The sequence below is a fragment of the Pituophis catenifer genome, unplaced genomic scaffold (assembly GCF_029215685.1).
Source record: "Pituophis catenifer annectens isolate HBS135680 unplaced genomic scaffold, rPitCat1.0.hap2 SCAF_2, whole genome shotgun sequence".
NCBI lineage: Eukaryota > Metazoa > Chordata > Lepidosauria > Squamata > Colubridae > Pituophis > Pituophis catenifer.
This window is the reverse complement of record NW_027256882.1, coordinates 240109459-240132137: the sequence shown is the minus strand read 5'-3', so window position 1 is coordinate 240132137 and position 22679 is coordinate 240109459. Positions and strand designations below refer to the sequence as shown.

The 22679-nt window shown below is 38.0% G+C and overlaps 1 protein-coding gene across 2 annotated transcripts in view; it reads right to left on the bottom strand.

Annotated features, from left to right (window-relative positions):
• MARCHF3 (membrane associated ring-CH-type finger 3) overlaps positions 1–22679 on the bottom strand; it is a 134055-nt gene that overhangs the window by 78286 nt on the left and 33090 nt on the right. Inside the window, exon 2 of one of the 2 annotated variants that reach the window (XM_070935687.1) lies at positions 2561–2650. The exons of the other annotated variant lie outside the window; for it this stretch is intronic. The gene's annotated coding sequence lies outside the window, so the exon portion shown is untranslated. The remainder of the gene's footprint in view (positions 1–2560; positions 2651–22679) is intronic. 2 annotated transcript variants of the gene reach the window in all.

Sequence of the window (22679 nt, the reverse complement as noted above, 5' to 3'; positions counted from 1 at the left end):
AAAACCCATTAAGTGCAATTGAGTGTGACAAAAGTAAGGTCCTACACAAAGGCAGACGGTTACATCAATAGCGGGATAGTTTCAAGATCACATGAAGTGATAGTACCATTTTATACTGCACTGGTGAGACCAAATTTAGAATACTGTGTCCAATTCTGGTCACCAAGATACAAAAAAGACGTCTAGATCCATAAAGCATGCAGAGAAGAACAACAAAGATGATAACAGGTCTAGAGGCTAAACCATAAGATGAACAACTGAAGGAACTAGGTATGTCTAATCTAAAAAAAGAGAAGGACTAGGAGTGATATGATAGCAGGCTTCCAGTACTTCAGGGGCTGTCACAGAGAAGACAGTTCTCAATTTATTCTCCAAAGCACCTGAGGGCAAGACAAGAAGTAACAGGTGGAAGATCATTAAAAAGGGATCCAAATTAGAATTAAGGAAAAATTTCCCAACAGCAAGAACTATTAATCAATGGAACAGCTTGCCTCTGGAAGTTGTGGGTACTCCATCATTGAAGATTCTCAGAGACTGAACAGCCATGTGTCTGGAATGGTATACGATTTCCTGTCATGGGCAGGGAGTTGGACTAGAAGTCCTCTAACATCCCTTCCAACCCTATTATTCTATCTTCTATCTTCTGTCTCAAACCCCTCTTTATCTGGTTTATTATATTCAAGGCAGAACTCCTGATACTCTTCTGTTTCTGCCTAAATATCTGTTTCTAAATAACTATGCAATGGGTATATCTTGTTTTCTAACTGCTGTTTTACAAGTCTTTGTCCTTGTTCCGGGCTGCACTTGCAGCAGTCCAGGTCATTGAGACGTCTTCCATTCGAGTTCAGACTTTGTTTATGTTGTAAAAGATCTCCTGCCAAGACAATGCACTACAAGAATAGGTTTCAGCACAATCCCCAGAAGCTCCTCTGCAGTCAGTATCCGCCTCCAATATCCCCAAGCTTTCTGCACTGACAACACAAACTACCACTGGCTCACTGCCAATCAGATGATCTTCCTCATGCAGTCCTCAGTTTGTTCTTTTCAACCTTCTCAAGGCATCCATCTACTTTTGGGGGGTATTTCTCACACCTCTTCCTCTTTGTTCCAAACCAACTCACTCCAATCAATATACTATAATGAATCATCTAGTCATTACTGTCAAGAAAAATATCTTTCTACTTCTCAGTTATGTCATCAATACTTCATTTTATTCCCTCTACATACGTATCAGTCCTTTAAGATAAACCAGACCAAGAAACCGAAGTTATATGAATGCTAATGCTACTTTTATTATAAGAGTAAAGATAAAGGTTTCCCCTGTCCAGTTGTGTTTGACTTTAGGGGGCAGTGCTCATCTCTGTTTCCTAGCCAAGGAAACCAGAATTGTCCAAAGATGCTTCCATGGTCATATGGCTGCCATGACTATATGTCAAGGTGCAAAAAATGTTGCTACCTTTCCACTGAAGTGGTACCTACTTATCTACTTGCATTTGCATGCTTTTGAACTGCTAGGTTGGCAGGACCTAGGGCAGGAATGGGAGCTCATCCTGTCACATGATACTTGGATCTTGAACTGCCAACCTTTCAGTTGACAAACCCAGCATCTTAACCATTAGGCCAACTCACCCCTAGTAACAGAGTCTTAGAAGACTAAATGCACTTTTCCCCTCCCTGCCTTTTACAGGCAAGAGAATTAGGGAGAGTCATGGCTGAGATACTTTCACAAATTACATTCCAGCTTTGGACTCAGATTTCTCTTATCTGGCCATTGTTTTGGTTGTAGCTCTTCTTCCTGTTCCTCAAGGTTATTCTCACAGCCCCTTATAATATGTTTAAAAACAATCTGATATCAAACTGTTGTTTTATATCCATAAACTATGTTAAAAAACACAGGTAATTATTGATAATATATAAAGCATTATCAGCATACAATAATAATTCCTACTCCACTCTGTCATCTTTATACCCCAAAATGTTATCAACTGTGATAAAATACATTAAGAGCTCCAAAATCAAATTAAACATGATAGGAATATAAAGGACATTCATAATATGTTCTTCAAAGCATATTAATGGGTAAAAATAGTTCATTTGTAAAAATACTCATTATTACATTTATAATAATCACATTTATAATTAATGTTATAAAATAATTCCCAAAGAATGGTTGGAATACATTTTGATCCAATTTATACACATAAGAGGAAACCCATATTTAGCTAAGACATGATTTAGAAATTTAAACTAAACCATTTTTAAAGTCTTCTCTGTATCCAGTGAAATAAACTGTTGCCAAGTCAATTTAGCAGCTGTATCAGAAAGTGTTATTATGCAAACATGAAGTCTTGTTTGCAAGTTTTTCATTAGGAAAACATGGTTTGTTATTGCTTGATTCTTATAGCTGAAGAAAAGGGATAGCCCCAAAACAAGACTAGAATTGAAGGGTCTCCCAGTTTTTAGCCTAATATCTTAACCACTACATCAAATTGACTCTATTACATTATTGGCTTCAAAATCCTGAGTTTCAATATATGTAGAAATTAATGTTTTGCCTTACTGTATTATTATATCTTGATTCTTTCCTTTCCCTTTGCAACTGAAGTCAGACTTAAGACAGCCTCTTAAGAGATGATGGCTCTTGCTTTTCCTAGGGAATACAGTAAATCAAAATTGGTTAGCAGCTCCATCAACTTTCTCAATGACCCTAAACTTGAATGATATTTAACTAGAAGATAAAAAAGATTTATTCAGTTTCTATCCCTCTATCAGGTTTCTGGTAGCAGCTTTGACTGGAAGTAGTTAATTCCAAGAAGAAATATCTCAGAACTCTGATTAGTAAGATTTATCAAGGGGGTTAAACCGAACCCCAGTTCCCTACTTTGAAAGTCTAAGTTAGTAAGATATGGGTGTTTGTTTTTTTTTTCTTATTCACTTTCTGTATAAAGGGGAAGAGGCTTTTCTCTTTTGTTGTTTTGGAAACAGTTCATAGACTTCTTATCAGTTCAAGAACTACCCGTGTTTCCCCAATTATTTTTTTGAACCGTGAAATAAGCGCTTGGTCTTATTGCCATGCGCTCAAAAGCCCAATTGGGCTTATTATCAGGGGATGTTTTATTTTGGGGAAAACAGGTAGCTCTCACCCATCCTTTTTACCCAGAGGAAATTCAATAGATAAATAATTGGTAATGTTTGTTCAACATGGGTGATCCAGTTAACTGCCCAACTCAGTTAACAGGCTGTTCTCTTTAGAAAGCAAATCTAGATTTGTCTAGATTAGTTGGAACAGTGTGAGTGTGTATGGATGGTGGTGGTTGAATTTTAATATGATTTTAAAACAATGATGAATGGCTATTCATCTCATGTACATGTTTACATTGGGTATTTTGTATTTTTAAGAAGACAAATTAATAAAGAATTAACTTGCTTAATTAAAGATATCCGTTTTCTCTCTTGCCTTTAATGTCTCTCCTGCAATCTAGCTGCTGAGCCAGCTGACTTATATGAAGTATATTCAGCTGCATGACCCAAATGTCATGCTCTGAAGTGCATACTTGTGCACAGAATAAGTCTCCGTTAAGATGGTATTTTGCCTAATCCACTGTGATTGCCCAAAATCTCCTGATATGTCTCGGTAATGATAAATTGTCTTATCTCTGTAGACTTTGAATTGTAATTTACTGCTGGTTCGAATCTCTCCAAGGCTCAAGGTTGACTCAGCCTTCCATCCTTTCTAAGGTAGGTTAAATGAGGACCCAGTTTGTGGGGGCAATAAGCTGACTTTGTATAAAATATACAAAAGTATGAAGGCTATTGCTTAACACACTGTAAGCCGCCCTGAGTCTCCGGAGAAGGGCGGCATATAAATTAAATTTAAAAAAAAATTAATCTAAAATGACTATCAGTATGCAAAAGAGTAGAAAAGCAAATAATTCACAAAATATCTCATTATTCTTCTGTATAAAAGTTACAAGTAGAAAGCAGTAAAGACTCTTCAACAGGCATTTAAAAAAAATTAAAACATCCCTTTTTCTCAGAGGAAATTCAATAGATAAATAATTGGTAAGGTTTGTTCAACATGGATGATCCAGTTAATAGGCTCAGAAAGGAGATTTCTCATCCTGTAGTTCACGGGTGTCAAACTCGTGGTGTCACGTTGCCGTTACATGACGTATTGCAACATTTTTCTCCTTCGCGGAGCTGGGGTGGGCGTGGCCTGCGTGTGACTCAACCGGCCTGTGGGGCAGCAGTTTGACACCTGTGTGTGTAGCTCAAATGAAAATCCAGTGTATTCATCAGCCATACGTTCTGTTCTTGTCATATTTTCTCATGAACAGTCAGGGTTTCAAATCTTTGTTAAGCACAGGTCTATAAGAGAGTCCCTAAGAAACTGATCCAATTTAAGATAAAAGCCATGTTCAAGATTATCTTGTGACAAACCTACTTTGGGCATAGTTGAAGGACCATTTTGAGAGAATTTTGGAAGTTGAACCACTTGGAGAGAAGTTGGGAAAATGGCAACTCTCCAATAAACTCTAATTGCAGGATCAGAACTTTAGAAGTTCTGGCCATCTGAAGTTTTTCTGCAGTGATGCTACCGTATCTTACTTGGACACAAAAGAAATCCTGAAGGGTAATATCTTAGGGTCATAATTTAAGTGGATCATCTTATTTGTCTTAGTGTCAGAGCATCAGGAGAAAACTGGGGTTCTAACAACAGAAGAGTTATTTCAGTATAGTTCTACTAATTCTGGCTTGGTGTCAGAAGAGTTTCAGGAAGATGAGGGAAATGATAATCACTTCAGGGAAGAAATATTAGTGTCCTAATGGACAAGAAAAGATAGGATGAGAGGCTGCAATCTAGCTGTAGCAGAGAATCAAGGATCGGCTGTGGGTTGGGCTGATTCCTTTCAGACTGCAATATAATCAGAGGTGATAATTAAAGTGGGGTATCTGTTCCACTAGATCTGGACATGTTCTGTATACCCTTGGTAAAACAGTGACACCTACTGGGCTATAGAAAGTGTGACTTTTCTGGCATGGCACCTGCCCTATGTAACAACCTTCCCAACCAAATCTGGCTGACCCCAACTCTATTGGGTTTTTTTGGAAGGCTGTGAAAACTTGGCTTTTTCCCTGGGCCGAGGGCTGGGAAGTTAGCAATGGGAGCATGTGATTGATGACTATGGATAGTATACTGGACCTCAACTTGCTTTGTTTTTGAATTCTTTTAATGCAACGTTTCACCATCCAGGGCTTTTTTAGATAGATGGGTGGCTTAATAAATTGGGAGGGAGTGTAGGCATTACGGGTACTATCTGGCAGTGTTTCTGGTCCTTTCTGTTGTGTTTCATTCAGAAGGTTCGAATCCTTTTTGGAACATGTTTACAAGATAGTGCAGGGTTCAACCTTATATATTTGGCTGATGGAATTCCATTGCATTCGACCTTGTCCCTTACACTGCTTGAAATCACTAGAATACCATGTTTCCCCCCCAAAAAAGACCCTATCTTATATTTTTTTGAATCCTGAAATAAGCGCTTAGTCTTACTGCCATGCGCTCAAAAGCCCGATTGGGCTTATTATCAGGGGATGTTATTTTGGGGGAAACAGGATAGGTGATTCCATCAGTGTGTTGATGCCAACCAGTTCTATCATTCCTTATAATCTAACTCCAAAGAGGCAATCAGTACAACAGAATGTGTCTAATCTCAACAACATGCTGGATAAAAGAGAAGGCACTGAAAGACAAGGCAGAGATGCTGTTGATAGCAACTAATTGGACTTAGCCATTAAGGTGAAACTTGTTTTATATGATTTTTTACTATCCCACAAAGAGCAGACTTTCAGTTTGACGGTGTCCTTTGCCCATATTTGCAAGGTGGAACCTATGGCAAGAAATGTGTTTGTATAACCGGCTATGATACCAGTTGTGACCTTCTTGATCTGGTCAGATTTTGACATAGATATATCTGCCTTGGTTACAATCAGTCTTAACTACTATAATATGCTTTATATGGAACATTTCTGAAATTGACCAGAAACTGCAAATACAGTATATAAACTGTTAGCTAAATAAAAGTATGGGGATCACATGATGTCTGCATGGAAAGATCTGCAGAGGCTTCCAAATGCCCATCAAATATAATTTAAGTGTTGTTTATATGAAGAATTATAAAGAGTTTAGAACCTGATTATCTGAGTGATTGCCTGGTTGATTTTGCAAGAAGCTGTCCTTTAGCGACCACAATTGGGACCAGCAACTCAGTCATTAAGTGAAGCAGTCATTAAGTGAAACTGTGACTATGTTTATCATCCTCAGCTTTTGTTTGCTTTACAGATTTGCAAAGGTAATAAATTTGAGGACTTTTTCATCATCATAACAATTGTGAATGGCTGCTAAATAAATTAGTTGCTAATCTAGGATAAGTGTAATTGGAATTATTTTATTATTGTGATTTATCTTTTGCTCTATTATTGTATGCCTTGAGTGCTTATTTAAGTCAAAAAGTAAGGCACAGATAACTAAATCACAAAGGATTAAACTGTGAGGCCTGAATTTAAAAAATAAGATTTTCTCTTTTATCTCAAAAAGAACAGACAGAAGGTCAGGTGCCCCAAAGGTTTCTTAAGATATACATTGGTCATATAGACTTACTTTGCTAATTTGATTTGAAAGCAATATTACAGAGTTATTTTTGGAAAATGAAACAAAAAATCTAAAACTTGGTTTATAGGTATTGCTGAATGTGGCAACATGCCTAGCACAACTTATCCTGTTAACCCAGTTAAGAATGGGTTTCCTGATGTATGTTTCAATCAAGTTAGATCATGAATATTCTATCTTGATTTTCTCCCCATGCTGATGTAATAATTCAGTCTTTTTTTATTTTATTTTACCAAGCCAAACACAATGTGCACCAATAGCTTGCTTTCTTCCAAATCTGGAACTTCTAGTCATTTCAAAAGTAGGATTTATTTTTGTTGGCATGACCTAAAGACAATAAAAAATGATCTAAGTTTTCTTTCCTTTGTTCTGAGTTATATAGCTGTGGCCTCTGGGGTTCGACAATTTGACATTACAACTATCATGGAAGTGTTTTAGAGTTTGAGTCAATTTCATGCAGCCTATCTGGTAACTGTCACTTTGATTTTCTCAAATTTCATCCGGATGATAAAATAAGCTGGAAGTTTAATCAAAAGAGGAAGTAACCCCAAAGCACTCGAGTGGTTAGTAGAGTTCAAAGGATTGTTTCCAGAACAGATTCTTAAATGTTAAGACAAAAATAAAATGCTAAGATTTTCCTGGTGATCAGCAGGGATCATTTGTGGGAACTGCATTTTTTGTTTATTTATTTACTCAAATCTTTACACATGCTAGTCTGCCTGCTTCCATATGGCAAACAACAGAGTTGCAGGCTATTCAATTTTATTTTCACAAGCACTCTGGAAGAAAGGCGAGGTTACAGGTAGCTGAAAGAAAATGACTGGCCTAAGATCTCTCTAGTTATGCAATGCCCAAGTGCCATATTCAGTTCTGTTTTTCCAAGCTGTAGTCCAAAACCTGATCCCATTGAATAAAATCTCATAACAATGCAATTTAATCTGTTTGATATTCTGATCCAAACCCAAATAGGTTGACTTTTTATTTCTTTCTGCTTCTACAGTACTGACCTATGCTATGCTCCTTTCCTTTTCTGCTCACTGAGTAGGATAGATCCTACTGTTTTAAGCATCTATATTGTTGTTTTAAGGATCTATACCCATTATAAAAGCATATACTTACATTATAAATTTCTCCATTCAAATGCCTCTCTCCCACTATTCTGACCATTCCCCTTATCAACCCTTCTTAAAGGCCTTTTAATTAGGGTTGCTTGACCATCCCCATGCTATATTTGATATAACCTATCACTGTGTATTCAGCATGCTTCTCATCCATATTGTTCAAAGCATACCTTGAAGCAATTCATCTACAGTTTTTGAAGGATTATATTTTCTTGGAGGGGTGAGAGTCTTGGTCAAAGCTCCAAGCTTTTCTTTAAAAATATGACTTTGGAGGCCCAGGTGTTTACATTTTGATTATTGCTTGGCTTTTATATTTTAAAAGCCATATTTCATAGTGTAAGAGATGTGTTATACAGTATGTGATCAATTTATCTGGCCTACATGTCAGATAAGCTCAGTAAATTGTAAAAACAGTTGAAACCAACACTATTTTAAAATTGCTTTGGCAAGGATTTAGATTATCTCTTGCTTCTGGCTTGTACATGAATATTGGTTATGAAGTCAACAGCACTGACAAAGCAACTGAAACCAGAAAACAAGATATGACAGGAGAAGTCTAGAGATGAAAAAGCCAACCTAATAATAATAATGTAACAACACAGGATTTTCATCTGTAGTTCTAATATAATTTGGTCACGTTTTCACATTCCACATTCATAATAAACAATGACAATAGCAATTTCATTTCTTATTTCCCTCCTTTCTTTATATTCTATCACTGTAACTTCATGTATTTCTTCAACATAATTCAGATCCTACATTTCCATGAATAGATATTAGAGCTGGGAAAAGGGGGGGAAGAGAGTTTTGTTTTACTGAATCCCATTCCTCTGCAACCCCTTGTATCCTCTGAAAATCTGTTCCAAGAGGTTGAAGGATCTTTGTGAACATCTGCATAAATTTCTACTTAGTCACATTAACTTTTGCAAAAGAAAGGACATTTTCACTCATGGGAAGTCTTAGGATTCCAGTCCATACACCTAGAGGAACCAGTTTTAGTACAATCCCTTCTTTTTCTTGATACTAATAGTAGCTGGGCACATCTATATGGATAGAGTAGTTTTCTTCAGGAACATATAAGAAGGAAAGAGTAGCTTTTCTTTTTCATGAGTTATGCTTCAGAGCCAGATCAGAGCTCACATCTTCTAATTTAACCATAAATGCATATACATGTATAGGGGGACACGGTGGCTCAGTGGCTAAGCTGCTGAGCTTGTTGATCAGAAAGGTCGGCAGTTCATTGGTTCGAATCCCTAGTGCTGCATAACGGAGTGAGCTCCCATTACTTGTCCCAGCTTCTGCCAACCTAGCAGTTTGAAAGCACGTAAAAAAATGCAAGTAGAAAAATAGGGACCACCTTTGGTGGGAAGGTAACAGTGTTCCGTGTGCCTTTGGCATTGAGTCATGCCGGCCACATGACCATGGAGACTTCTTCGGACAGTGCTGGCTCTTCGGCTTTGAAATGGAGATGAGCACCTCCCCCTAGAGTCAGGAACGACTAGCACATATGTGCGAGGGGAACCTTTACCTTTACCTTATGTACAGAAAGAGTGAAGTAATAGATAAGAAAGGAAAAGCTTCTCTTGAAGACCCAGCCTTGGTATACCACTTGGACCCGAAACTCTTCCAACCGCCTCAACAGAATTTAAGTTAGAATTAAAATGACTAAGGTGGACTGTGTGAGGGCAGTGATGGGGAGTGATGGGAGCCCAGCTGTGATTTTTTTAAAATTTGATTTATATCCTTCCTTTCTCTCAGGAGCACATGGAGGCAGTTCAAGTATTCTTTTCTCCCTCCCCACTACAACCATGCTGTGAGGATAAGTTGGACTGGGGGACAGTGACCGGCCTAGTCACGCAGTGAACTTACACATCTGAAGAAACAAAACTCCTTAATTACACCCCCGCACTGGCTCTCACATGCAGACTTAGTCTGACTGGGGCTTGGCTATTCAGGGCATAAACGACATAGAGCTGTCTGAGCAGGCAGCTACAAATTATGTTTGCATCTAGTGATTCTATGTTTGGAAATTCAAATTTATTTGATCTTTGACTCCTTGCCATCTACTGCCTGACTCTTTTTAACAGTAAATAATTGCTCTTGCACCAGAATTGGCCTTTGCGTTTGTGGCTAACTTGGGATGTTTGATTAGTCCTTCTAATATCCCTGGAACCAGAACATCCTGTTAGAAGAAAATAACTGCAATTGAGCCTAAATTACATTCTCAAATGAAATTTCCCCTCTGTCTCTCTGTAAGTCACACTTTTAAACTCTCTGTTTAAAATCAGAACACAAATACTGAAGAGTCACTTATTCAGAAAAAGAGAAAATAGAGATACTCTTTAAAAGTATTTTTTAAAAATATATTTTCTAGATATAAAAAGAAATTGTGACTTAATATTTTAAATTGAACTTGGCATATATACAATAAACTATATCTATATTTGATTTTCTAATCAGCATCAATAGTTTTAATCAATGGTGAATAACTTAACAACTGGTTCTCTGGCTGGGTAGGCGTGGCTGGTTGGTCATGTGACTGAGTGGGTGATGTCACTCATCACACCCAGCCCCGCCTCCCGGCCACTCGCCTCAAAGGCAGAGGTAGGATTCAGTTGGTTGGGGCTAATGCCATCACTGGCTGGTCCTGCCTGTTTTTCAGCCTGTTTTTCGGCTGTTTTTGAGGCTGTTTTCAGGCCATTTTTGGGTTGTTTTCAGACAGTTTTTCGGGGTGTTTTTCGGCCCATTTTTCGACCCATTTTCAGGCTGTTTTAGACAAAAACAGCCCAAAGTGGCTGGAAAACGGTCCGGAAAATGAGCAGGGGTGGGACCAGCCAGTGGTGGGATTTGCTGGTTCACCGAACAGTGTAGAATTTTAACTACCGGTTCACCCAAATTGGTGCAAACTGACAGCAGCCCACCTCTGGTTTTAATCATATTAATGACTTTTAACTAATATCCATAGATTTTTAGACTGCAAAGTTTTCCCCCATACTCAGTGGTGGGATTCAATTTTTTTAACAACTGGTTCTGTGGGCGTGGCTTAGTTGGGGGTGTGGCTTGGTGGTCATGTGACTGGATGGGTGTGGCTAGCTGGTCATGTGACCGGTGGGCGTGGCTATCAGCATAGGGACTACAGAGGGCTGAAAAAAGTCATTTCTGACTGGTCCTCGCACTTTTGACCGGTCCTCACACTTATGACTATCCTCACATTTATGCCTGTTGCGGCATTCTTAACAACCGTGTCACTCATTTCACAACTGCTTCTCTTCACCATGGTGACAAGATAGGGCAAAAACGTAAAATGTGAGGACAGTCGTAAGTTCGAGGACTGGTCAAAAGTGCGAGGACCAGTCAAAAATAACTTTTTCAGCCCTCTGAGTAGTCCATATGCACAAAAGGACTACCCAGAGAGCTGAAAAAAGTGATTTCTGACAGGTCCTCGCACTTTTGACCGGTCTTCACACTTATGACTGGTCATCATTTATGCCTATTGTAGCATTCTTAACAACCGTGTCACTCATTTCACAACTGCTTCTCTTCACCATGGTGACAAGATAGGGCAAAAACGTAAAATGTGAGGACAGTCGTAAGTTCGAGGACTGGTCAAAAGTGCGAGGACCAGTCAGAAATAACTTTTGCACCCCTCTGAATAGTCCATATGCATAAAAGGATACAGCAATAGAGAGGGATGAAGGAAGGGAAGGGAAATTAGAGTAGGAGTGAGGGTAAGAGAGGGAGGAAGAGAGGAGGAGAAGGAGAAAGGAAGAGGAAGTAGGGAGGAGAAGAAGAGGAGAAGGAAGAGAAAGTAAAATGGAAAGAAAAGAAAAGAGAGAGGTGGTAGGTTTGAGGAGAAAGATTGCTGTACAATAAAAAAGATGAAAGGGAAGAAAGCCAACCTCAAACAAATATGAAGATATTAAAATAAAGAATGAATTGTTAAACTTTAAAGAATAAAAGAGAACAAATATGAATAAATAACAATAATTAGAAACACACATACAAACATACAATGTATTTTCTTTGAACAGAGTATTTGGCCAGTTCACAAATTTAAACAGTGTTTAGTCATTTCAATTAAATTTACAATTTCTATATTTCCTTTTTGCCATATTTATTCCTCATCTATTTTTTTAAAAAAACCAATATTACCCTTCATCCTCATCTCTAATCTTAATCAAATTCAATTTTTCCCTTCTATTCTATATTATACCCCTTCCCATTGTCATCTATTTTTATATCCATCCTCACATTGGTTAATTATGTAATATTACAGTTGTTTAATACAAATTCAACATTTTAATATAAATCAATTAGTTATATAACTATCTTTTTTGTATATTAATCAATATGAACATGAATATTCCAATTATTTCCACGCAATCCAATTTCTTACAAATCAATTAATTATATTTACCAATAATAATAAACCAAATAATTTCCCCCATATATTCCTCCAAACCACAACTCAACCATTTCTGCTTTCAACACAATATACAATTAATAGTATCTCAATTATTACAATTCCCTAGTTAAATAGAGCTTTTTTTCTTTTGTGTTTTAAAATCTTGAACTCTCCTCTTTTGCCCTAAATTTCCCATTGTTTGCACCTACCTTTTTTGGTGAGGAAAAAGAAAAGAAATCTGCCTGCCTAATTTTCCAACGTTGCAGCAACAGCAAAGCCAACAGCCTGCTGTACTTTCAGTTTCGTTTTTCAGCATAGCTAAGGGGAAAAAAATCTGCTCCAGCAAGCAGCAGAGCCCTGAGCAAAACAGATAAGAGCAAATCAGCTGAGAGTCGGGAGCCGATCTAATCAAGGGCTAATTAGCCTATGCTGAAGCTCCGCTGGCCAATAAAATTACAAAAAAACATCGAACCGTTTGTTAAATTGCTGGCTCGCCCGCCCCTCGCCCACCACTATTTATTGGCAATAAATAGTGGTGCGGAGGGGCGGGGCAAGGGGCGGGGCGAGCCAGCAATTTAACAAACAGTTCGGCCGAACCCCCTAGAACCGACAGAATCCCACCACTGCCCATACTTCTAGATTTGTTTTGGCATAGTTTTTAAAAATATTTTATTATGATGATTTTTAAAGTATGACATAATATTCCCTTGATATATATTTTATACATACACACATACATACACACACACACACACACACACACACACATACACACACACACACACACATATTTATACACCATTTTTGTCATTATCATATTTATCATATTTTGGTATCTTTGAAAATTATGTTTACATTAAATATTTTAAATATACCATTCTTCCAAGTTTCTATCTAGTTATTAAGTTAACAAAAATAAATGTTATGCCACTTGGAATGTTTTTGTCAAAAGGAAAGGTAGCATGTAAATCAAGTGAGTAAGTAACTACATTCTTATTTCTTTTAATCTCCATTGTTTGTCCTTTTCTCTTTTGTAAATGGGGTCTTCAGCTCTCTATGGATAATTACACATGACAAAATAACAATTTCTGTCACAATCCTCACCCTGATTTAGGATTAGCAGCCTGATAAATTAAACAAAGCAACAGTGAGTATAGATATGTCTGTAGAAAGGGGGAAATTCCATTTACTTTCTTTTATAACTCTTAATTGCCCAGCCCTCCTGCTATCCCTAAAAGTCAATGGTTTTGAGAGACTGACTGGATAAAAATCAACCAGTAGCTGTGGTGAGCTATAATCATTTTTACTCAATATTTAATGACAATTAAACATAGAATAACCTAGCAATTGCTAACAGTAAAAAAGGAACCTAAACAGACGGCATACCATATTTCAAACTATGTCACCCACATTGTGGTAATATACCAAGCATGTAGGGAAGAGAGGAAATAAGGAGGAGGGACCTATTTGAGACCATCTTGTGGCTGCATTGCAGGATTTTTTTTCTTCTATTAGAAGCATCCTCTTAAGAGTGTTTTGCTATAAGCAACTGTTCTTTTAGCATCTCAGTGTTGCTCATTCTGTTCAAATAGGTTTACTCAATGCACGACACATCTAGCATAAAGCTAACATGGACGATTTCATTAATCAAATCTGCCCCAATCTGTTGTCTTTATATGTGCTGGTTTGCAACTCAAATAATTCTCGACCAGCACAGTATTCTTTGGACGTAGCATCTGTTTACATGCATGTTAACCTCCAAAACAGTAAATAAGCTTTGTTTGGCCTAGATCTTTTCAGAAATCTTACCATACGTTACTTATTGCATGTAGATAACAAAAAAGCAATAATAAGCAAGCATGCATTAGTACTTGTGATTCCAAAACCCTGAGCAGAGTAGAGCCTGGCTTTCTACATCTTTCTATATAATTTACGGCATCAAGAAGAATGGCCAAGATTATAAAAGTTTTTGGTGCATGACATTTTGGAATGCCGCAGATATAAATAATCCAAGATCATTTATGAAGCATGGAGTTGATTTTATAGATGTATTATGGCCTGAGGTCGCTAATGGAAAACACAGTATTAGTGCCTTAAAGTAATCATGAAAAAGCCATGGGTGATGACAGACAATACTAAAATAATAAGAAAAGCAAGTCTTCAAAAAAAAAAAAAAAAAAAAACTGCATTAGGGATCATATTGGTCGCTTATTTTAGAAGTTTATTTTACAAATTCTCAATTATACTTTTATATATTTTACTCAAACATTGAAAAGCTACAATATACACTTTTCAGAGAATGGAATACAATACCATAAGCTGTTGTTTTCATTTCACATGTGGACTAATGGTTGGAAATTTGCACTGAATTACAATTTGAAATAAAATGTTTATAAGATGATTTTTGTTGGTGTTTAACGGTTGAGAAATTGTCAAAAATGTATAAAGGAGTTTCAAATGTACAGGTAGTCCTCAACCATTTGTTTAGTGACAGTTTGAAGTTATAAATGACTTAAGGCCGGTTTTCACACTTACAACCTTTGCAACATCCCCATGGTCACATGATCAAAATCCAGGTGCTTAACAACTGGCATTTATTTGTGATAGTTGCACTGTCCTGGGATCATGTGATCACTATTTATAACCTTCCCTACAGGCTCCCATAAGCAAAGTTAATTGGGGAAGCCAGATTCATTAACAATAGTATTCATATACTATTAGATACATATATAGCTCCATAGTATTTTACAGCTCTGAACGGTTTACAAATGTTAGCATATTGCCCCCAACAAACTGGGTCCTCATTTTACAGACCTCGGAAGGGAGGAAGGCTGAGTCAACCTTGAGCCGGTGAGGATCGAACTTCTGGCAGTGGCCCTGCAATACTGCATTCTAACCACTGTACATGTATTTGTGACAGTTGCACTGTCCCACTATTAAGTTTTATGCTACGCAAATTTAAATCCTGATAGAGTTAGGATGGAGAATGGTGATGAACCCATCGAGTAACTTGCTAGTTTTAATACCACAATCATTACAATTTGTTTATTTTATAACATTTATATAGTTGCTCATCTTATATCGAACTGTGAGCAATTCCCAAGCAACAAATAAACCAACATCAATAATAAAAGAATTAAAACCATAAACATTAAAAAATCTGGGACCAAGTTAAACTTCTACATGTAGCCCATCACTAAATCCTCTAAATGGCATTGAAAAAAAGTTTCAGTTATACTATACATAGTGGCCTCTCCACAGAAGATTTTTAAAAATTCCAAATGACTTTGTTGCAATTTCACTGAACGTATGCATGATACAGTACAGAGGACTTAAACCAGATAGTCAGAATTTCCATCTTGCATAGGGTTATAATATTTAACCTTCAGTACATATTCACTATATAAGTTGAATAAATAAGGAGAAAATTTGCAGCCATGTCTCACTTCTTTGATTAGAATATATATTCTAAGGCATCCTTGGATTTTTACATCTCTACCAAACAGAATTTCAGTATACTTCCATTTTTATTTGACCTTCTTTGAATTGAGTATTATCTGCCATGACAACTGCATACCAATTCAAAGTCGCAGCTTCCAAGTTCAGAGATCTTTTAGAAGAATTGCCCTTGATTTTCTGTGTAAGCTTCCATCTTTGATATCTTTACAGATGCCATTTTAATATTGATTCCTGTTTCTTCCAACAGCTTTCTGAAATTCTTTGTTAAGCCCCTTCCAGAGATCTTTGTTTTTCATGCCTTTGGCTTCTCTTTTCTTCTTGGCTATTTCTACTGCCTATTCTAATAACCAGTTTACTTTTTTCCCCTTTTTCCTGGTCTTTGACAGTTTCTCTTCAAATTTGCATTCATCCTAAAATCTTTACCAAGAAAACCAGTAACAAATGCATGTTTCAAAAGCCCTGTCTGAAAAGTGCAGTCAAAACCTGTATGAACATATTTCAATGTTTGGAAATGGGTTATCTGTCCATCAGAAGCACTACCCCGAAGAATTGCTTAATAATGCTGCGAAGGCATGTCGGTTGAATGTATTCAACTACCTTTTACAAAATAATGAGGTAAAACACTTATTAAAAAGGCAGACTGCTGCAAAGGAAATTTCTTTCAAAACACAGTTTCTCTCCAATCTCTCTGTGTGTACTATAAAGAGAGCAGGGGGGCAAAATGCCAAGGAACAGGAGTAGTAGTGAGGAGCCAGCTGGATCCCATAAAAATACAAACAGCTCATTTAATGAGCCAGCGCATATTGCTGACTTTATGTGCTATGTTATCTCACAGCTGCATTTCTAAAGTTCTGCACAGGAATAGTGACTAGTATTAAAGAACGTAAAATATCTATAAAGTTAAATAATTTATTTTCCGAAAATGTTTTCCAGATACATAAATTGGAATTCCTCTCAAAATACAAATCTTAAATCTAGAAATAATTTCTTTATAGTTCTTTGATTCTGAGAATGTGTTTTACAGAAAATAAAATTAATGAGGTAAAATTCGGTTCTCTGAATCTAAAGTTATATCATCATGCTTACCTATTGTTAAGTATTACATACTGGAAAATAACAATTGGTGTTAATTTTCTAATTTGGTCAATTTTGGAATATACTTATATAGCATCTTTGATTGGATGGGCAGTATTAAATATATTAAAATATATTAATATACTAAAACCAAGCATCCCTGGAAACAACTGCCAGATTAAAAAGTTATGGAATGTAATGTCTAATAAAAAACAATTGACTTTTTTTCTCCATATCAAGTTGACTAGCTTTAAAAACTGGGGAAAAGATGGTGATATGAAAAAATAGGATGGAAGAAGGGATATGGACTTTGGGCCAACTGATCAATGAAGAAGATGAATGTTTGGCATATGCTATGTTAAGAAATAAATTTTATCTAGCAACCCAATGGCAATATTTACAACTACAACACAAGTTAATGGTAGCATTTTCAGCTTCTAGGACACCTGAGATAGTAGAACAACTTGTTAAAGCTTTTAAAACTAAAATAAATGATACTACCGTGTTTCCCGAAAATAAGACCCTGTCTTATATTTTTTTGAACCCTGAAATAAGTGCTTGGCCTTATTGCCATGTTCTCAGAAGCCCGATTGGGCTTATTATCAGGGGAGGTCTTATTTGGGGGGAAACGGGGTATTAGTTTATATAGATGTTTGTAGACATCGAGAGATATGGAAATGAACAGAATAAAAAATTAGAGATCCCTGTATTGTCTACACCAGGGGTGTCAAACTCACATCGTCACGGTGGCATCACATGACATATCAGGACTTTCCCCCCCCTTCACTAAACGGGGTGTGGGTGTAGCCGGCATGTGATGCATCCAGCCCACGGGCCAGGAGTTTGACAGCCCTGGTCTAGACCAGGAGTATGCAACATTAAACACTCAAAGAGCCATTTGGACCCATTTCCCACAGAAAAGAAAACATCTTGAGCCACAAAAACCCTTCCCATGACTGACTATTTCTTGAGCGGCCACAAAACTAGCATATCTAGTTGAATAAAATGTTCTGTTTTCTTCTGAAACTTTTCTTTTCTTGGACTTATCCATGGTTGGCCTACCAGAGGTTGAAAAGCTCAATAAATCATGTGCTGGCGGGTGTTGCACATTGGCAGTTGCGATGCATATTTTGAGTGACAGGGAGCCACAGCAGAGAAGTGAAAGAGCCACATGCAGCTCCAGAGCCGCAGGTTGCTGACTCCTGGTCTAGACAATGGAAATATATCTTAACTTTTATACCAAGAGTTTCAATGGACCTCAAATTACAACTTATACAACAAAAACCAATATTTAGAATGTATTGGACTCCATTATGTTTGAATAGAAAAGAACTGTCAAAAAGAGCACTTTGTTGGAAATGTAACAAGGATAATGCTTCTTTAAAACACGTCCTATACTTACTAGGCTTTGGGGCAGAATAGTGACAAAAGTGGTTCAATTTTCCCATGAACCACTTACCTACTACTCAAGATAATGAAAATGGATTCTGTGTCCTTACTATGGCCAAAAGACTGATATTGCAGCCCAATGGAATGATAAATGAACAGTATAGCTTCTTTCTCTGAACGGATTCAGTGAAGACTTGATTGTACTTGCCACTATGAGCAGATTCCCTGTAGACATAGAATTTGTATGGACAAATATAATGAAATGTGGGAATAATTTTTACAAAATACAGTAAGTTAAAAATATACGCAGACGGCATATAAATTTAATAAATAAATACATACATACTTGCATAATATTTTTTATTAAATAACTAGCTGTACGTGGCCACATGTTGCTGTGGCCCAGTCTGGTGCTTCCGCTGGGCTAAAAGAGTGAGGCTGACGTTCCAAACTCTCCATGAACATTTGGTGGGCGTGGCCAACTCGACGTCACTCACTTTCATCAGTCACATGACAGCCCCCGAGCCACACTTAGCCAGCTGGTGATTAGAGCAGAGAACCGGTTGCTAAAAACCAATGGGAACCACAAAATCCTCCGTCTCCCCCTCTCTCTTTGTATCTCTCTGTGTGTCACTCTCTCTCCCCCTCTCTCTGTATCTCTATGTCTCTCTCTCCCCCTCTCTCTGTATCTCTCTCTGTGTCTCTCTCCCCCCTCTGTATCTCTCTATGTCTCTCTCTCTCTCCCCCCTCTGTATCTCTGTCTCTCTCTCTCCCCCTCTGTATCTCTCTATGTGTCTCTCTCTCCCCCTCTCTGTATCTCTCTGTCTCTCTGTCCCTCCCTCTGTCTCTCTCTCTCCCACCCTCTCTCTCTGTATCTCTTTATGTGTTTCTCTCTCCCCCCCATCTCTCTGTATTTCTCTATGTCTCTCTCTCTGTTTATCTCTGTCTCTGGCCCGGCCTCTTCTGCATCCCTCGCCATCGCCCTTACCTTTTCAGGCCAGGCCTTTGCAGCTTTCTGCACCACGGCAAAAACTCCGTCCTCTCTACACAGATGTTCTCTGGGGGCTCGACGGGGAGATGCATAGCAGGGAAGGGAAGGGAGGGAGGGAGGGGGTGTGGCGGGGGTTCGAGGCTGGTTTGGGGCTTCCCGCTCGAAGGAAGAAAACGGCAAAGCCAGGAGCCATGCACACCCCACTGGACCCCTGTTGCGCAGTTCTCCTACCCACCTGCCAAGGGCAGGGGAATGATTAAATCACCCGCTCTTCCAGGCGAAACGAAGGAGGGCGGCCATGCTCCCTCCTGGCCGTTTCCACACCTTGAAGCCACCCTGGAACCCCTTTTCTGCCAGAGGCCGAAATTTTCATGTAGGCTCCGTGAACTGCCAGAGCACCCACCTGGGAATCAAAGGTGGCACTGGTCAAAGGCGACCCCGAGGCTCCAGCTGCCTCCATCTCCCCCTCACCAACAGGATTCACATAGCGCCGGTTAGCGGCTGGTCTTTCTGACCTCAGGGCCCGTGGTAGCGCTGGGCCAGGTGTGATTTGGGCCAGGCTGAGGGTTCCTGCTTGGAGGACCCAGGCAGCCTTTTTGGCAGGTGTTCTTTGGAGGGAGCACCGAGAGCGGCTGGCGAGGGGGATGGGCAGCAGCAGGCGACGCTACTTCACGGGGCGGCCGGGGGAGGAGGAGGTCACAACCAGGGTCGGGCGGGCCCCACCCAGCCCTAGAAGCGCCGGCTGCGAGGGCTTCCCGGCGGGGAGCCGGCTGTGTACCTGCCGAGCCTGGTGGCAGGATATGGCCCTCTCTGCCTTCCAAATGCACAGTTTCTTGGAAGCAATATGGAGAGTCTAAATATAAGGAGCAAAAATCTGTTGAGCGTAATCAGGGTTGGTTTTACGTCCAGCAGATGGCACTGTTTTTCAATGTTTTTCAATGTTTGTCAATGTCTTTCAATGTTTTCCAATGTTTTTCATGTTTTTACTTGTCACAGGTGTGACATGTAAATAATATAGGTATAACATAGGTATAAACATGCCTGTAGTCGAATGCAATGTTGTGTCAAAATTTGAAAGCAATCGGTGAAGAACTTTTGGAGATGTGCGGTTATGTACAAACGGACATTTACATTTTTATTTATATAGATATGTAATATTGTAAGTACTGTTAAAATGATTTATTATACTGGTTTACCTCTTTATCATATTTCATTTTTTTGTTAAAGCACTTTTTTGTTATTAATTAAAAAGCAATAGAAAAAGAGTAAGAAAATATATAAAGCTAATTCCACCTATCACTATATATACGTATTTCTAATAGATGTTCCAAATTCAGAGAAAAGGGACATCCAAAATTGACTGGTTGAATTTTAGTTGCATTTTCTATTTGTGCAGCTTAGGGAGTTACGTAGGAGATTCTGTTTGAACAATAAGTGAAGAATATTCAGGGATGAAATTCAGCAGGTTCTGACAGGTTCTGGAGAACCGGTAGTGGAAATTTTGAATAGTTCAGAAAACTGGCAAATACTACCTCTGGCTGGCCCCATAGTGGGGTGGGAATGGAGATTTTGTAATATCCTTCCCCCAGGAGTGGGGAAGGAATGGAGATTTTGCAGTATCTTTCCCCTGGAGTGAGTTGGGAATGGAGATTTTGCAGTATTCTTCCCCTGCCATGCCCACCAAGCCACACCCACAGAACCGAAGTAAAAAAAAATTGAATTTCACCACTGAGAATATTTAATATTTTTATTCATCTAATGCTATTCTTATTTTTCCATTCAAAGGCAGTAAACATGGCTCAAATCATTAAAAGACAGAATTGAAAAATAAATAAATAAAATCAAAACAAGTAAATCCACTTTAAAATATGCAAATATAAAAATAATTATGGATGAAGAAATATGCCTTAACTGATCTACTGGGAGAAATAGTGGAGGTAAGTGCAACAGTAATCCCCATACTTTGGGAATTAAGTAAGGTCTCTAACACACATGTTCAATAAGAACCTTCTGGAAGCAACAGGCACCTTCCGAATGGTCTCTCCTGAAGATGTCATTGTCCAAACTGGGAACACATAAGAACAGTCTATGCAAAATGTAGAAATACATTTGAATACATCCTAATAACTCTTAGAAAATGCTATTTTAAGCATGGAATATAAATTACTCATGATTATAGATTTGCAGAGCAACAATAAGCAGTATTACGGTACATCTGGTAATTTACAGGTTTTAATCGGCAATAAAAAGAACTATAAACTTGCTCTCATTTGAAATATGTATCCTTAATTTCATCATATTTACTGAACTTCACATTCAGGTTCTATTCTGTGGCATACTTTCAGTTCTACAGTGAAAGTCATCTAGACCTCTGAAAAAATTGGTTCATGTTCTTGAGTCTTGCTAATATTATAAAGATACTATCAGGTGAAAAGAACCTTTATTGGCAAATAAATAAGCTGAACATAACAATTTAAAAATATTGTATTTAAATAATGAAAACAGACTTGTTCATCTTCTTTTTGAATTTTAATATTTTGAAGTAATGATTTCAGCCTTTTGACAAAATTTTGGCCTAATTATGCAAAAATGATTGAGATGAATGAAAATCAATTATTACAATGTACCATGACATTTATTTTTAGACCCAATGCCATTTTCCCAAGCTTCTTATCGCCACTTGAGTTATCTTGAGACAGTTACAATAATGTGTACAGATTACAAGACAGATCTAATTCTTCATGACACATGTAGAGAACCATGGAAATTTTACAGTTAATCATTTAAGTGTTTTAAGATAAATTCTTTCTTTTTTCCCAAATATTTCAAATACAGAGAATTTTAGGTGTCTACATAAAGATGAACTCTTTTGTAACAACTTTGCATTGCTTCATGTATATTTCTTGTGAATAATACTAAATGAAGTCAGGCTTACAAAAAAAAAGTTGATTTCTTTAAAAAATAAAGATTATGCCATTGCTGCACTTAGTGAATCATGTCCTTTTAAGTGGTGACCATCAAACGTCAAAAATTAATGCCTGGATTCAACTCATCAGAAAAGCTTTACGAAGGTCAGGTTCTGAAAACAATTTTTTGAAAACCCAAACTTTTAACCTGATAATGTGAAAGCTCCAAGCAGAGCTATGAAATAGCCATCCGGCTCAGTTTCCACCCCACCACTGTAATTTGATGGAATTGTTGCTGCCAGGTGACAGCTGGGAAGGAAAGATAACTGTTGAAAATGGTCCAGAGTGGACATGAAGTTTATTTCTGTTTAACAGAGCTTTCAATCCATAGCTAGCAAGAGTGGGATTGGACTGGGATCATGGCAAGTGAAAAAAGGGCAGCTCCATTGTCCTACCACTAGTATCTGGTAATTACAATGTAAGAAAAGTCTCAGTTTGTATCAGTGGGAGTTTTCTTCCTTTTGCAAACAGCAAGTAATATGCCAACCTGTGATGCAGAAATGGGGAAGGAGGGGGAAAGCCTTGCCCTCAAGATATAATCCCAAAATGATTTCCCCTGTCTCCTGTAAACTTTTATTTCTTATAGATAAAACTGCAAACTGAATTA